The sequence below is a fragment of the Drosophila subpulchrella genome, unplaced genomic scaffold, assembly GCF_014743375.2.
Source record: "Drosophila subpulchrella strain 33 F10 #4 breed RU33 unplaced genomic scaffold, RU_Dsub_v1.1 Primary Assembly Seq354, whole genome shotgun sequence".
Taxonomy (NCBI): Eukaryota; Metazoa; Arthropoda; class Insecta; order Diptera; family Drosophilidae; genus Drosophila; species Drosophila subpulchrella.
Window position 1 is genome coordinate 8382564 of NW_023665577.1, and position 13489 is coordinate 8396052.

Genomic DNA, 13489 nt, shown 5'->3' on the forward strand with positions numbered 1-13489 from the left:
CGGACAGACGGACAGACGGACAGACGGACAGACGGACAGACGGACAGACGGACAGACGGACAGACGGACAGACGGACAGACGGACATGGCTAGATCGACTCAGCTAGTGATACTGATCAAGAATATATATACTTTATGGGGTCGGAAACGCTTCCTTCTGCCTGTTACATACTTTCCGACGAATCTAGTATACCCTTTTACTCTACGAGTAACGGGTATAAATACGTGTTTCCCAATTTTTAGCTTCGTATTCTCTGCCTTTTCACGCCGAGAACCCGAAGAAACGGGAAGAATTCCTGTCTGGCTAAGACAGGGAGCTCTCTACAAATATCTCGGATATTCGTGTATATATAGCTTGCATATACGCATATATATTTATATGGAACCTATTTTCATCTAATTTCTTTCATTTCTATCCACATGCCTTGCTCTATTTTTGTGAGACGCATTTTTAGCGCTGTATTCGTCACCGTATTTTCTTGCTATAACTCAATTTTCATTGCATTTCTTACTCCTCATTTTTATCTTTTATCTATTTGGCTTCTTTTCGAATTTCGGTTTTTATGGTTTTTATTTGGCCTGCTCTATTTTTGTGTACATTGTTTTCGTGTGCGCTTGTCTGGCAAACATTAAAACCCAAAATAAAAGCATTTCCCCATTTTATAGTTCGGGGCAGCCTTAACATTAAATCTTCTTTTCCTCCATTTCACTAATTTAAATTCTACGCTCTATAAAATATTCTGATTTCATTCACCATAAATTATCGAGAATCCAAAAAACCCGAGATCTCTGAACTTGCGCTATGCCATTGTAATGGAAACATTACGTTTTGCTAAATTTTAAGCACATATAAATCGAAAAGGATATTATGATTTCGACCCTAGTATATATTTTGATGCTATATATTTCATAATTTTTTACGTAATAGTATACGTCAAATTAAACACATTTTAGGGTTATCGCATGTAGGGCTTTGTTGAAAAAACTTCCACTTTGGAACGAGGCAACCGATTTTTAAAAAACACGTGACTAAACCGGGTCTAAAAAACCTTAAAAATGTATATCTTTGGTTGCACTAAGCGGATCAGCTATTTTTAAAACCTGCATTTTTAATATAAAGTTGTAACTTTTTATTTAAAATCACTGTGTTGCATAAAATCGGTTGACTCGTACAATGTAAGCAAATGAGTATTATTAAATAAGCGATAAAGAAGGGAATGACTTACCATACAAATCAGTTAGACTTATTTTCGTAGAATTTTCAAAAGCCGCATAAAATACTGTAAGAAAAATAAAAGGCCGATAAGTTAACTAAATAAAATTATTTTAAAGAACTTAGTATAACCTTACAGCTTAAGCCATACGGTGCAATCAAAATTATACTTATATTACATAAACCGTATTGTCGAAAGTTATGTTAATAAATATACTGATAACTCCTATTACAGCTGTATAATAAAGTAGACCGGATTTTAAATAAAAAATCTCAAATTCTGAGGTCCTAAAGTAAAGATATACCCTTCATTAGAAGGGAATATGATAATAAAATCCGAAAGATGAAGTTTTATCCCCGTTACTCGTAGAGATAAAGAGTATATTGTATTCGTCGAAAACTATGTAACAGTTAAAAGAAAGCGTTTTCGACCCTAAAAAGTATATATATTCTTAATCAGGATCACTAGCCGTCTGTCCTTAACGAAGTTGAGATCTCGAAATCTTTGAAATATAGAAAGTTTGGATTTAGCATACAGAATCTAGTACCACGGACATTCTAACGCCCACAAACGCCAACGGTTAACAGACTTTAGCGCCCCCATTTTTTTAGATTTTGTTTGTTTGTTTTGTTTAAATTAATTTTATTGATCAGTTAATATTTTAAAAGTTATGACTAACTAACAGGCTTTGGCCTGGTCATTTTCATATTACTTGCTCATTTCCTATTGTTACTATAACAGCTTTATTAAATAGTCGTCCGCTAAAAAAAAGAATTGTATTAATTAATATCATACTATTTAATTCATTTTCTGATCGTTTCTGTGGCAACTATACGATGTACTCAGAAAAAATATATTTTATTAAAAAATTTAGTAATCATAGAAAGAGCTGTACCCGAGAGTAAACTAAAATGTTTATTTATTGATCAATTTAAACAATCTTAAAATTTTTATTTCTTATAGGGATATTACTATCTAATGTTTTCATAATGATTTTAATTATAAATATTCGTAATCCGATAAGCCGCAATTATTTTAGTACTTTCTATTAAAAAGTACTCTTATATAAATAATAACTCATATTATGCTTACAAATATTTTAAAAATTTATTACAGACTGCATAATTTGCGCAGCCAAAAATGCGTAACACCCTCGACAGCTAGGCGGCGATATTTTAATTTTTACGCAGCCAAAATTCCTGAAGATCAGCCAGCCAGGTCGAAGAAACAGCGTAAAAATAGTCTCGAAATTCGCTATTTTCGTTGCTTTTTCGTTCATTTGACAGCTCGGCATCAACTAACAAATTACAATAAATTATGCTGGCAAGAGACTACAGAAACGGCAAGATGAGTATCTATCGGCGAATCATTATTGATTGAGTGCGTTGTTTAGTTCTTTCTCAAACAATTAAATTTTACGATGATCACTTTGCAAGACAGGGGATGGAACCGATCTATTCATCAAATTGCCACAGGCTAAGCGAAGTCAAACAAAAATTCTTGACAAATCTACCAAGTTGTGTAGAAAATTAATATTTTTGCGGTTTCGGTTTCTGTCGGCTTATTGGGGCCGCCATACACCTCCAACTCTTCTCAGGCCGTTTCAATTAAGATGAACAAAACTCGGTTGTCGTCATTTCGGTGTGCCAAAATAAACTATTTTATTGCCCGCATGGCGCCAAAGCAAAGATGTATCTTGTATCTGGAAGCTGAACGCCAATGTGAAAATAAAATTAAGCGAAGTCGCGAGGCAAAGATTCGTATGTCCGTGCCAATTGCTAATAAATATGCAATTTAAACGCACAGAAACATTTCTAACGCACGCAAAGAAATTTAGAAAATTGTGGTAGAGGCAGTGATGATTTCGCAGATCCATCTGATGATATTATTTTCATTTGAAGATCAAACGCTGTGAGTGATGGCAGCCCTTTGCGATGGGATCATTTACTAAATTGATCATAAAACGGCAACGAGGCGTGGCGACACAAAGAACTCCAACGAAGTATTTCACTTATATAAACCCATTAAATGAACCCATTAAAGTGGCCGTTTCAGAAAATACACATTTATTTTGAAGAATACCTTATAAATAAACCATTTCTTAATTGTTAATTACTTAGTTTGTTTCATTGGTATTTTGTGGTTTAGGGCTTGTGAATTTAAAGTAGTAAAAGGGAAAATATTAATATGATTTCCTGATCCATAACTTTTAGTACAGTTATCAGCTTGACGTACCTACGACAGTGAATCAAATACACATAATAGAACACTTTCCGCCTCGTTAATTGACAGAATGAAAAACCAACTTTCTTTAGCCAAAAAACCCAGTTAAGCCTCAATTCAATAGCACGTACCTGGAGAGGGGGAAACCTGACCAATATGGTCAGGTGTCTAGAGACTTTCTTCGTTCATCAAAAATGCATAAAGCCAGCCATACGTTTTCACCAGTAGAATGGCCGAAGAACCAACTGATACGTCCTCTGATTTCTGGCTTATACCCCACCCCTCTGTATGCCTGTATAAAATGCTGATCAATGAACCGAATGCCCAGGTAGACATACAAATTAGAAAAAGCTATATAAAAATGCACGCAATTACAGGAGGCATGGAAAACTTCGTGACAAGATTTTAAATTGTGTCTTAATAAGACACAAAAAATGTAAGACAATTTGAAAGTTGTTTTTTTTGCCGCTTTTTTTCTTTAAGCGAAACCAAAAACTTAGTAAAGAAACAGCAGACATAAAACAAAAACGAATTAAGTCAAAACACATTTTAGAACAAAGAACCTAGAATGTCAAGTGTAATTGGCTTTTGCCTTTGACTTGTTGGACAAATGTTTTCTCTTGTCTGATGTAGCTTTCCATGCAATAATTTACAGCTTTACGATTGCATTTTACAATTATTGTTTGCTTTGAAAGTCGCCTTGTCGATAAGATGGTTTGTGGTCTTTCGGTATTTACGAGCGCACCAAGCTAATGAAGAATCAGTGTTATTCTTGATTTTCCTGGCGAAAACCAACAAACTTAATAGATGTTCATATAATGTGCTGAATAAAATATTCTTGGTGCAGTTTTAAAAAAAGAATGGACCATTTCTGATCTACCAAGAAACTTTTTCAAAGTCATAAAATGTTTAATTCCAAAAGCAATTTCCGGAAATCAATATTAATTAACAATGTCTATTCTACATTTAATTGTACACACACAATAAATACAGTTATAAATGTATTCGATTATCGCCCTTTGTAAAGTTTTTTTTAACTAAACCGCCTAAAAAGTGTGAGTACCTCGAGTGGAGGGTATATTTTGTGTAGTCATATTTTAAGCAGACAATTACTGTTTCTTGTTTTAGAAGGGTTAGCTGATTAACGAGTATCTGATAGGCGAAACACTTGACTATAGCGCTCTCTCTTGTTTATATTTTTACTTTAGATAAAGTAATTTCACAAAGATTGCGAACCCATGACAAAGCAATGCATTGTGATTTGTCCAACAAAAGAGTCCATTATAGTTTGACTTAGACCAGTTAAGACACCCAGTTAATATTTGAGTACTCAGTTATCACACCGAAGTGACTGATTGGGTGACAAACTATGCCAAGTTCCACAAAGACTACAAAATGATAAGCTCGACCAGGCCGGCCTCCCCTTTCAGCTTAGGGTCTATAAATAAATCATGATTGTTGATTTTATGGATGGGCACAAGCGGAAATTGACCATTTGGTTAACGTGGCTCAAAGACCTTTGACAGTGTTGGTCAATGCAAACATATGCTAAATGGGGAGTGGTCTTTCCCCTTTTTTTTGCCCCTGAACGCAGATGATGATCAATGGCTGGTCATTCAATTTTGTAAGCAAAGCGTAAACTGATTGGGATCGAAGGCTGCAAGCATCGGTGTAAGGCCTCAGCGGATTGCAGACTGCAGTCACTGAACTTGCAACAACGGCCACAGAATGAGGAGGGAACTGGGGACGAAACAGGCAAGGGAGACGTCAAGAGGCCAACAAACGCACGCATACCAAGACCCGTACACATGGCCAACATTGTCTGGGGGCCAACTAATAACAAACAACCGGCTTTCGCAGCGAGGCGCGAACAGAGAAAGACGTACAGTAAAACTACACTTACATGATTTTCTGTTTGACTGTAATCGAGGATACCCATTATAAATTCCGATATACTGAGCATTTCTAATAAGTGGTAAAAGCACAAACGTGGACAAGCATTTGGGGTATACGACATGAAAAAGGCAAGTCGCTAAGCGTAATACATACTTTTATAAATACTAAATGTTTTTAAAAATAATAAATATTTTTATAGATTATTAAATATTTTTAAAAGTATTATTTTATTGCTATTATTATACGCTTCACCGACTTTAAATTGGTTTAAATTGTATTGTACATCAAAACCAAGACTTGGTCTCGATTAGACAAATCTCTTAATGTTAAAAAAAAAACAAGTAGAAACGGTATAGTCGAATCCCTCGACTATCAGATACCCGTTAATCTGTTTCAAATAAAATAAAGTTCCAGGTCATTTCGGATAGCACACTGGTGCCAGCGCCAACTGGCGGTCGGTAGCGGTACTACTGTTTAACTTAGTTACATAATGAGATTGGTTCGACTCCCAGATTTTATATAGGTATTGATCAACAAAGGCAATTTAAATTTACACTAAAAGAAAATCTTCAAAGCGGACTTTAGCGTTATGGGTGTTTGTAGGCGTTAATGTGGGCGTGGCCCTCGGCTGAAACAAACTTGGGCTTTATTGGCACTCATAGAATCTAAATGCAACAATTAAACTCTCCAGTTTTAAAAATCGCCAAAGCGACTTTTTTCGATTTCGCAAACTGCTCCACCTAGCGGCAAAAACTTTGAATGCATATAACTTTTGAATAAATGATCCGATTGCATATGTTTTTATCATGTTGACGGATAGTGATAAACAAAACAAAATCTCATTTATACTTTTACAAAATCTGAAATCCCAACTGAGAGAAGCAGAAGGACATGACTAGACCGACTCGTCTAGTAATCCTGATTAAGAATTTCTATGCTTCTTCTACCTGTAACGGGTATACAAAATATTTATTGAATTATATGTGTAGAGTGCAGACTGTACAGATCGAGAAAGAGGCGCTGGGGTGCGGTGGGAGTTGAAGAAAAGTTTGTTTACTTTGGAGGCAGCGAAAACTTGTTGCTGGGCATGCGCATAAGTCACTCCCAGTTGTTGTTGCTGCTGTGATGTTGATGCTGCTGTTGCCGCTGCTGATGTTGCTGCAGCAAATTGCGCGAATTCCTTGGTAGCCACGACAGAGCACATCTGTCGTCACATTGGGCCAATTGTCGCTTCCCAACACTGTCTTCCAAGCGAGGTGAAGGCCGCAGAAAACTCGATCCGAGCTCCACTCTGGAGCTCCCCAAAGCCAAGTCACCATAATTGCATGGCCGCATCCCAGCGAGGAAATTTCAGCACTGAGCCGAGAGCGGAGCTCTTGGCCATAACGAATTCGCAATAATGTGCATTTTATTAGATACCACTACTCCGCGCCACCGCGCCTCCCAAATCCCCCTAGCTCCATTCAGCTCCGAGTGCATTTTCCGCTTAAACACGATTTCATTTTAAGGGCCTCACCTTTGCATGGAAGAAGGAAATGCATTTGCGTAGCTCGAAGTGTTGAATCTTAGGCAAATGGCTTAAGGTTGTCAGCCAGGCATATAATAGTGCGTTTTCTCGTTGTGGAGAGGTAGAGCAAATAATTTGCAAAGAAATTATCCAAATGATTACGACTCTTCTTAAACAAATTACAGAGTTACAGATTTCTTATTATTCTAGCAAAGACAGTAACAAAAGAAAAAAATGAAGAATAACAAGAATTTAAATATTAAAGGTAGGCCTTAAGAAATAAGTACAAGATAAATAGGAAGGTGGATATTAACATTCATTTAAAATCTACCTCTCCACTGATACCTTTAACTTAGACATACATTTTAAAATGTATTAAAAATTCTTCTGGATACAACAGATTTTGGCAGGATGGACTAAAAGTGGTTGCTGGGGAGTTAAACGAAATAAAAAAGCTTCCCATCGAATGAGTTTGTGAGTGGAAACTGCAACATGCACATCCACATTGCAGGCAGACAATTCAACTGCCTTTTATTTTATTTATTAGACTTGCTTCGCTTTTCGTGTTACAGGCGAGGCCAAAGCAACCGCAACAGTGAGTAAACTGGCTCCATAGAAATAAAAGTGAAATTTTTCCCAGCAAGAGAAATTGTTTCATTTAAGCAAAATAAAGTATCCGTTGAGTAAAAAGTGTTTATTTACCTTGGTAAGGAGAAAAGCTTACCAATTAGTCAGGCACCTAATAACAATGTCATATTGGTAATCCGAGCCCACCAGATCGGTCACTGTTCACCGGAACTGTGATGTAACTCGAGCCCATTTATCAAAAATTGAAAACTGAAATAAAAGAAAAAGGCATGCGACAGGCCTAAAAATTATGCGATAATTAACATGGCAGCTGGAGACGAGATAAAGTACCGAAAACCTGAACGCGAAGGTCTCTGGGGAGATCAGGTTTGACGATTGCCCTAAATCGACTTTGACATGTGACCCCCAACCCCACGCCCCTGTTTGACCTTCACAGCAGCGATATAAGACCAGCAGGAATAATGGTGAGGCTGACCGTTTAGGCCACCATTCAATTCTTTAATTACGGACCTAAAGTGGCGGAGGTTTAGTATTTATCGATCATACGACTTGATTTGATTAGTGCACCTCTTCTCTTGGTCATTTCAAGTAGTTCTCCTACCACATAGAATGTCGGCAATCGTATGGGCCATAATTAAAATAAGAAATATTTTAGGAACTCAGTTTAAGATAGCGCAAAAACACGATTACGAGGCTTTGCGATATAGATAGTAAAACTAATTGCGTTAACTTATCGTAGGTGAAAGGCACACAACAAATATTCAGCATATCGCTATTTGGTATTTGTATAAACTGTATTACAAACATAAACCAAAATGGGCCTGATTTATATTACGGAATTGTGTAAAATGTTCGAAGCTCGACCAATTAATTAACCCACAAAATTGCAAATCGTCATTCGGGAACTTTACGTTTATATTCCTATAAAAACGTGAATACATTCTCTTACAATCTACGCTAAATTTATCGGGCATTTGCTCTTACTTCGAACTCAATTTTAGGCAATATTGACTTTATTAAGAAAAGCCTAAATTAAAAAGTAAATGAAAACTTAATTGGTTGCAGAAATGCAAACAGAGAACGGTTCTATTCACCTGAGAGGAGCGCCTGGGGCGATGTGCCGCTAAATAAACATACAACTTTACGATTCTCTGATAATTGCTGATAACGTTGACGCTGCATTATATATGGACTCAGTCCCCATATGTCTAGCGCGTCTCCTCTGTTGACTCTAATCAAGCGCCCTCTCTCGTTCCTTACGCAAATAAAATCTGATTGCGGCGCAGTTCTCGGTGCAATCAGAGCTCTTTATTTGCATATGTGGGTCGCTGGACAAGCCGGAGAACGCCCGAGTGAAAATTCTATATATGCGGCTGATAAGACTGAAGGTTGCTAGGTGTGAATAATTGCAATATATATATATAGGCGGAGAAGATACAGAACAAAGATAACCCCAGACAGGGCCTGCCAAAGGAAATACTAAATATTTACTTGGTATCAAGTACCTTTAAAGAGATTTTGCACACCGCGCACACTTTCGCATTCTTACATCTCTTCACTGTTATTTCGTTTATAAACTGGCTTCCACCTGGCTTTGTGCCGTCAAATATTAAAAATGCACGAGTTTTCCCTCATTTATTCCAAACAGAACCGACTTATATCCCTGGGCCCATCCTGACGCGTTAAGACCGCAAAAAGAACTGAGCCATTTTCCGGGACGGAAGGCATTCGGGCCTACTGATAGGAGCCAAAGCCGACAGATGCCCGACCTGAAGTTGGGTATACAGGAACATGGAAAGCCATTTATATACATACTTAGGACATTTGTTGGGCTCCTAAAACTTTGCGATATCTGTAGGTATACCTATATGTGTACATGAATTCAATTTTATATAGGTCACAAGCTGTCGACTCTGTTGCAATGGCAGTAAAAGCTAGATGGTGTGGGGCCGAGAGTGGGTACATAACTTTATTGCACTCGTTTCCCCTTCGGGAGCGACGCCCCCAACGGGGAACAGCTGTTGTATCCGAGCTCGGTCGCAAAGTTAGCAGCCGACTGTTAAGGTCTAACAGGGGTGGTGTTGGGATAGGACGCTTTTGGATGCGAAGGGTGGCCCTAAAATGTTACGTCTTCCCGAACATGTGAGAACTCCCAAGTAAACACATCTACACACATTCATTTTAAATTCTCAATTCGAGAGCAAGCCATTTGTGTCGCAGTGTATTTTCTCGCTTTAAAAGCCCTGTTAACATGGCACTGGTAGTCGTCAACAGAACCAGTATGTAAACGCGTTCATATACAAGCCCAAACTCTCAACTTTTGAGCCTTATACATACAACAATTCCTGTGGCAATTAATTCTGCCAGTGCTCTTGGGGCTAGGTCAACAGTTTGTATTTTATATAATCTTGTACATACATTTTAAATAGAGCTCTCACACATATGTATGAACGTTTATATGAATGTATACTACACAACAAAATGTTCTTGGTCAAATTGACCAATGCAAATAGTTCTGTAACTATACAAAATAGTACTTCCTATTGAAAATAGTTATGTGTCTACTTGTTTATCCTTGTTTCCTATTCAATAGTTAAACTACAATTAACATAGTAATGTTCACGTGATGAGTGTAATTTCTTATTGCCAAAGTAACTGTCAAACATAGTTACGTATAATCTTCCATACAAAAGAAATAGGTAATTTAAAATTTACTTTATTATTATTTTACTTATAAAATACCACGCTACAATGTCGTATTAATTAGTTCAATTTAATAAAACATTTTATCAATTTTATATTTATTTACTTTAACAATAGTTCGCAAACAATAATTTATTGGTTGGATAACTTAAAAATAGTTATTTAACTACAATCGATGGGTTGGGCCATTCTGCCCTTTTTTATAGTTGCATAACTATTTTTACAGTAACCCCTACGTAACGTATTACGTAACAGCAACTATTTTATGGGTCATGGCCCATTAAATGGGTGGGCCTATTTAACTATAATATTGGTCAATTTAACCACAATTTTTTCGGGTGTAGGAATGTATCCTGTGAGTGCGGGGCTGTTGAAATTAAAACCAACCATGTTTGACAATGGTCCGTGAGGAGTTGGACCGACAATAGAAATGATTACGCAATTGCATTTTTCAATTTTTGGAATCCCCTGGTATTGGATTTATTTAATTGCCAAACGTCGTTATGACTTTCTGCGCTCCGAGTAAAAACACAACCGAAATCATTAAAAGCGAACAGACAGGAAAAATTATAAACATATTTTCCCAAGGCGACGCACTAAGCCCAGCTTTGAAACTAATAGCGCATTAATGATAAGCAGATCAACCCGAACCCATATTAACAATAAGGTTGCATTTTAATTATAGGGTAAACTCACAAACACAAACTAATAAATACTCATCGGGCGCCGTCAATTTACTAGAATCTGATAGGATACCTCGCTCAAATTGTGTGCGCCCTAGATCTAAAATCAGTAGAGACCGAAAATAAAGAGCTCTCTTTTTAAGTCCCCGGTTTAGGTCGTTATACTATTCGCACAGAGAAAAAAAAAGTGGAAACTGGTATATAAAACAAATAAGATTAAGAACTTTCAATATTTTATTTATTGACAACTAAGGCAAACAACATTTTAATACATTTTTTAATATCTATGTTAATTGGTAATTAAATAAAATAATTTATTTTAAATATTTTATATTATTCTTAAAATGATAAAAGGTAATATTTTTATTACATACGATTCTTCTCAGTACTTTTTCGCTGTACGTCTGAAAAGAAATCAGACCCTGCGGCATTTCCGCTCATTGAAAAAAAACAGGAGCGGCAAAACGGGAAAGACAAAGAAACTCAGGCGAGGGCGAACTAATCCACAGGCAAGTGCATTTTCCATTTTCCAGACCTGCGTGCGTGTGAAAAACGAAAATGGTTGAAATAACAGGTAAGTTAATAAGCTGGACCAGCCACCGCTCCGCACAGAGAATTTTCACAAAATACGCTCCATTGTTTCAGCGCGACGTCGGCATAGACAGACATGAAGAGCCCGGCATAAAACAGCCATTCGTTTCAGTGAACAACCTGTCCAAGAGGGTTCTTCAATGCACACATACTGGCTTCCCAGAGTGGACAATAACATTTTTTACAATAATTGCACAAGTGTCACTTGTGTTTGGTGGTGGAACAGGTAAGCGGCGAGCCCAAACTGGGCCCATATGGGTGGCCCAGTGGAAGTTGCCGGGCCAGATGGCGGTGACAAGTGCTTTTGGTAGATTATGAAAGAGCCGGCCTAAAGCAGAAATGTTATGAAATCGGATACAAGCTACCGGATCCCAGAAAGGGTAGGATTCAGCCTTAATATCAGTCGCATGCGATTTCAAACCTTTTTTAACGTATGTATCAAAAATGTTAAATTCGGCTAAATACAATTTTTCACATTTTAGTAACAGCAAACTGTTTAAGAAATAGCAATTGGAAAGTAACAACTTACTGGAAGTATTAAAAATAAGTTTATCATAGATAACGGGGTCATAATCGAACAAAAACTGACAAATTTAAAATATTAAATGAAAGCGAAATGTTTCCCTTTATGTAATTCTGATTACCTCAACGGCAAACAAAGTGAGCCAGCAAGGAGAAGCAAAACTGGGGAGCTCCAAATCTGCCTTAACAGGCATTGCAAACACTTTCAACTGAAAAACAAAAAATAAACACACAAAAACAACTCCGAGACAAATGGCCATAAAAAATGAAAATTGCAACTTTGGAAATTATGCGGCAAACCAGTTTTGAACAGCGACGGCATTTGGGCAGTTGCGGCGGCGCCAATTTTCCACGGACAGTTTTCAGCGCTGGAGAGGGAAAATGCAAAAAGCTGCCGGGACACCCTTTTTTCCTCAGTTTTTCCAGCTGCCGCTACAGCTACTATTATTTGTATCATTAAGAAGCGCTTCCGTCTTGCAGGCGAACTGAACTCACATAAATTGACGCACGAGGCGCGCAAAAACAATAAGATGGGAAAAGCATAAACAAAACGGCAACGGAAAGACTCGGCGAAAAACAGACGGTAAGGAAAATAACCGACGCCAAGAAAAAAGGCAAATACACTTAAAAGAATTCATTTTCTTAAGTCCATGAATTATATTTGTCTAACCAATAGTTTTGGTTTGTGTTAAGGCAATTTTAGAACAACTTGAACACAAACTTTTCACATGAAAATAGACTAAGATAAAAACAAAGTTCTATCAAGTATTATAATAAATTTCGGCTAAATCTACATGTGTAGTAAATGAAAGAAAGAAATATTAATAACCATTTCAAACTATTTTGTATTGCCATGCCGCCTGAGTTGTAATAATTAATAATTTTTTAATATAATGTCTCAAATTCGTCTTCGTGTAGTAGGGGTGAATGGGGCAGAAGAATTGATTTTTATGTGAGTGGGATGAACAATTTCATTTACTTGGGGCAATGCTTTGGATAATTGTGTAATGTCTCCGCACTTCTCTGCTCCCACGCAACATTTTCCGCTTGCCCTGCCAATTGCAGCAAAAATGTTCCAGCCACTGTCACCCGAAGCGATTTATTATCTTTTTTGTGGGTGGTACAAGTAAAAGATATCTTTGAAATCTACTTCCCTACACTTAAAAAATTTTTGCTTGGTAATAACAAGCTGATATAACGAATAATTGGATTTATTTAATACAATGATATTTCAAACATTTCTGTTGCAATAATTAAACTGTCTAAATGTAATAATTTAATTAAAATATACCTCTAAAACAAATGGATTATAAAAACACAAATTTTTTTCTTGTTGACTAATATTAAATATCAACTCAAGTTAAGAGAGTTCGAAACGGAACTTAGCTCTGCTTAAAGATCTCATAGCAAGGTAGAAAATTCACATAACTGAGCTGGGAGACCTTTGACTGGTATGTAATTCATTCCAGCCCTTTCGAATGCCTTTCTCCCATCCCATCACATCCAATTCCATACTGTACGACCCATCCGATCCAATCGCATCCAATCGCCCTCGCCCTCTG

General features: G+C 37.0%; 1 protein-coding gene across 5 annotated transcripts in view; it reads right to left on the reverse strand.

Annotated features, from left to right (window-relative positions):
* The window catches only part of LOC119560559 (uncharacterized protein CG43427), a 64557-nt gene that overhangs the window by 48617 nt on the left and 2451 nt on the right, over positions 1–13489 (reverse strand). For all 5 annotated transcript variants that reach the window (XR_005221031.1, XR_005221030.1, XM_037874073.1 and 2 more), the window contains exon 3: positions 1227–1280. The gene's annotated coding sequence lies outside the window, so the exon portion shown is untranslated. The remainder of the gene's footprint in view (positions 1–1226; positions 1281–13489) is intronic.